Below are 4,940 nucleotides of genomic sequence, written 5' to 3' on the forward strand. Positions count from 1 at the left end.
AAGTTGTTCCTAAGACTCATTTATTCATAGACCACCCTTTCTACACTGATTTATAATATCGTCTCTGCCTTGTATTATTTCCAATGAGGGGTGAGCCAGTGGCTGGGCTCTATTCTGCTTCACTGGTCTATCCTTTTGCCCAAACTCTATTGTCTTCATTACTAAAGATTTTCATACTAAGTCTCGATAAGGCAAGTTCTTCCACCTTGTACTTTTTCAAAATTGCTTCTCAGTTATTCTTGGCCCTTTGCTCTTCCTAATCAAATCTAGGATCAGATTGTCTAGTTCCAAGCAAAACAAAGCACAACACAACACCCTGTTGGATTTCAATTCAGATACAACTGACATCTTTATGATTTTAATGTTCCATTTTATTCATTCTCTTTTGCATGGCATGTGCTTATAATTTCCAAGACCCCTCATTTCCTCCTCTGCTCCCCTCTCCGACCCTTCTTACTTTAACTCAAACACTGCTTACTTCCTGTTTCTTATTGTAGCTTCAGTTTCTTTACTTATAGTAGTTATCTCTTTCAAAGGTCTCCTAATTCTTCCAACTCTTGTCAGTGTGCAAAAGGTAAAACCTAGATACACATTATAATGATAAGAGGATATGGGAGAAAGCTCTGAGAGTCTCCTGTGAGGAGCTATGACAGTATGAGTACATATGGGGGTGATGTACAATAATCTTTCCTGAGCTTCAGGAGGTAGTATGGGTAGTGGTTAAGAGGCCAGACTTTGTAACCCCAGCTCCATCATTTACTGACTCCAATCTAGGGCAAATGACGTATCCTCTCTGTGCCTCAGTTTTCCCTTCTGTAATGTAGGGATGAAAATATTAATTATCTCATAGCATTATTGGGAGAAATTAACATTAATGTATGTGAAGTACTTGGGACAATACCTGGTATATTTTGTGTTGTCTGTTATCATCATGACTAAGATAGGATTTCCATGGCACACTTGGAATGTGGCTAGTTTGAATGTTGAAACTAGATAACGTCAGAGCAAATCATTAATTTTAACACCAAAGTACTTGCTGGTTAGTGTCCTATCTCCTCATTAAGTAGAAGGACATTACCCACCTAGTTGAAGATTTACTCATTAGTGATCCTCAATAGTGAGAGTTTAATGTTAACCATGTTGCAAATTTCACAGAATCAGTTAGTTCAGGGTTGGATGGTCCCCAAAATAACCCAATCTAATTTCCCACTTCATGCTTGAAACCTCTTAAAATAAAGCTATAGGAAAAAAAAAAAAAAAAGACTTTTATGAAAGAAGATCAGAAAGGCAGGAATATTGAAAGGGCATCAGATATACTTTAAAAAAAAAAAAGAGATGGTAGAAAAAGCATGAATTGATAAAGGTTCAAAGGTTGCTGGGAGTGTCCATCAAGAGCAGCTGAAAGTGAGAGGGTGGTTCTAGTGAGAGTCTCATCCAAAAATGTCTGGGCCTTGGAAACCAAGGGAATATTTCTCGAGGTTCCACAACCCTGCCTATTTGAGGGACTTAGAGCATCTCTTTCCCCTCTCCCTGACACTGGGCTGCCAGAGGTCCTGACGTTTCCTCCACTGGTGCCCCTTTGGAGAAGGCTTTGGGTGCCCCACTGAAAGAAAATAGATATCACTTATAAGGAGTAAGCCCATATCATCTCATCCAAGAGACCCTTAGATTAAATTCCTCAGTTTAGGCCTAGCTGAGAGCAGAGTCATACAGCTTAGCAAAGGAAGTTCTTCTGGGCAGAGGGGAAGAGAAATGCTCAGAGGATAGAACCTCTTACAAACAGGGAAGGCCAGAATGGGGACTCAGTGAAACTAGAGGAGGGGAAAGGGGGGGGATGGAGTGGGGAAATATAGCACAAAGTTGGGAAAAGGCGTGGGAGGGAAGGGTGAAGAGTGGATAGAATCACCAGTCTTGAGTTGCTTCTTCATCAGGATGGGAGCTGATTCTGGTTCCTACACATTTCTTTCCAATGATATGAAAAGCCACAAACCTGTGGGGAGTCTGGCCCTTCTCTGAGGAAGCAGGATTAGATCAAGAACTCCATATCACCATGTGGGATCTCTCTTTAGAACTCAGATTCCCGGCTAAAGATTCTATGTGCACTGCGGTATGTCCCAGATGAGAGCACCACTTTGTTGTATGCAGCTCTTCACACTTACAAAGCACTTAACCATCTCTTTTGCGGCTCCTTACACCCCTGGAAGCTGAAGAGGACGTGATATTAGCTCCAAGTTATGGAAGAGATAACTGAGAGTCAAAGAGGAGGACGACTGCCATTGGTCCCACAGCTGGATAGGAAAGAGTCAGACGGGCCTCACATCAAGATCCTCACATCTGTGATTGTAGCTTTGGGCCCAATGGAGAGCTGCCTAAGGATATGGCTAAGTATCTACCTCAGCCCATTATCTCAGAGCATGGCTGGGCTGGACTAGCTGTCCCAGGTGCTCACTCTTTATGAGAGTGGTCTGCTAAAGGGGCTGTCACCCCGACAAAGGTCCTGCACTTGACTGAGTGTGGACACACAGGACTGTCATGCTGCTTGGTTGCTGCCCTAGCCCTATAGCCCCTCCTGCTCCAGCCCTGTGGCCACCCCCACTCCTCCGTGCTCTTAGTTTATGCATTCATTCATTTAACACAGAGTGGGCACTGATGCACTAGGAACACAGAGACAAAATAGGACCCTATCACCGCCTTTCACAATGTGGTAGAGAGAGATAGTACCTGAATAGACAAGGGCAACAAAATGTTGACTCTCTTTTCAGAGAAGGAGAATAGTGCAATGGTTAGGATCATAGGCTTTGGAGCCAGGATGGGAAAATGAGTAATGGAGAGAGGAAACGTTTGAATTTGACTGAGAATTTCTTAGAAATAGAGAATATATAAAACTTTAGATTGAAAGGACTCAGTGTTAAACAAAATAGATTAAAAAAAAAAGAACCCTCACACTTGGATATAGTGCAGTAAAATTTAAGAACATAATGAGTCTACAGCCATGCCACCCTGAACAAGCCCGATTCCTTCTGATCTTGGAAGCTAAGCAGGGTCGAGCCTGGTTAGTACTTGGATGGGAGACCACCTAAGAAGACCAGGTGCTATACGTGTAAAAAATAAAATAAAATAAGGGATTGTACACTGACTAGGTCCTTGCAATCTGTGAGGTCAACCAAGGGTTGCTTCACCTAAAAAATAAAAATAAATAAAAAAATTTTAAAAGTTTTAAAAAAAGAACATAATGACAAAGAGAAAATTCTCAAAACATTTATAGAGAGAAAGTAGATCAACTATAAAAGAAAAAGAGTCAGAATGCAGGGAACCTCAAAAACGAAACTAGATACAAGAAGACAATGAAGTAATCTTTTAAAGGGTTGATGGAAAAGGACTTCGAACCTAAAATTCTATATACAGCTGAACTATCATTTAAATGCTAGTAAAATAAAAAATAGTATCAGGTATATGAGGCATCAGATGGCTTGTCCCCAAACCCCTTTTTGAAACATTCTTGAAGCTAATTTTTCAGTTCAGAAAGGAGCCTAAAAAAATACCTAGAAGAAGGAGAAGGAGAAGAAAGGAAAACATACATGTAAGGTCAGCAGAGAAATAGAGTGTAGCAACAAGACATTAAACAAGCTGATTTTCTGAAAAGGTTATAAAATATACAAGTACATGTCAAAATTAATGGAGGAAATAAAGAGATGTAAACATGGGATTAATACTGAAAGAAACGCAACACAACAAAAAGTTTTCAACTAGCAATATTATGAAGAATTATAATTTGGAGCCTTACTAAAATTGATAGAATTCTGGAAAATTATGAACTTTCAAAATTGGAAGAATAAACAGCAAACTGAGTTGTCAAGTATTCAATTAAGAATTACAATATAATCAAAGACCCTTACTCTTTCTGAAAAGCCCTATGCTCCTATGATTTTATAGATAATTTCCACTCACTTGTAAGGATAAGATAATCCCCTGACATGTATAAATTATTCTAAAAATTAGAATTACTTTCTCCTTTGTTATAAGACTGATATAACCTTTATTACAAAGTCAGATAAGAATGGTTAAAAGAAACTATAAGGCTATTTTATGTTTGAATATAGATATGAAAATTCTAAGTAATATTAGCTAACTATATCCAACAGTGTATTTAAAAAGTTGTGACCAAGTAAGGCTTATTTTGGAATATGAGAAAGTTTAATGTGAGAAAAAACAATTACTGTAATTTTTACCATTTAGAAATTAAAAAATATTTTTCATGATTATCTCAAGAATTTTTTAAAAAGCATTAAATTTTAATTAAAATTAAAATTTAGCTCCAGCCACATTGCAACTGCTCAATAGCCACATGTTGCCAGTGGCTACCACACTGGACAGCACAAAAATATAGAACACTTCCATTATTGTGGACAGTTTTATTGAACACACGGCTCCATCATTCAGCTATTAAAGATTATGTAAAACTTGTAAAAAGATCATGATGAAGGCAAGAATATTAGTGATTTACTGTCAGCCTTATAAGGGGTTCAGTCAGACTTTTATTTTATGGTTGAGAACTGACCTAAAGTGATTGATTTTGGACATCACTGTCACTGACTGGGACGAAGGACTCAAAAGCATGTACAGTAAATAAACAAATAATACAAAACAAGCAGGGTAGCAACTCCAAGGTGATAATTAAAGTCTAGAATAATATAAAATAAATCAGAAGCCCATAAGAATAAAACAAAGTAAGAACAAGTAGCAAGTAATAAATTTAGGGATGGCAGGAGAGGGAGATGAGAAAAGCATATAAATATAAAATGGGAAATTACTAGGAATATAGCAGAAAAAGAACCAGAGGTTACAGACCATGAATTGTGAAAAACAGTAACAAAAATGCTCATTAAAAAGCATCGTAAACACAGTATCTGTCAGAAATGTGTCTAGCTCAAGCCTCTGAA

The 4,940-nt window shown here is 38.1% G+C and overlaps 1 pseudogene; it reads left to right on the forward strand.

Moving 5' to 3' along the window:
- The first annotated feature begins 2,982 nt into the window (after positions 1-2,982).
- On the forward strand, positions 2,983-3,101 carry LOC120622493 (uncharacterized; annotated as a pseudogene).
- Positions 3,102-4,940: the final 1,839 nt, after the last annotated feature.

Source organism: Pteropus medius, unplaced genomic scaffold (assembly GCF_902729225.1).
Source record: "Pteropus medius unplaced genomic scaffold, Ma_sr-lr_union100, whole genome shotgun sequence".
Lineage (NCBI taxonomy): Eukaryota > Metazoa > Chordata > Mammalia > Chiroptera > Pteropodidae > Pteropus > Pteropus medius.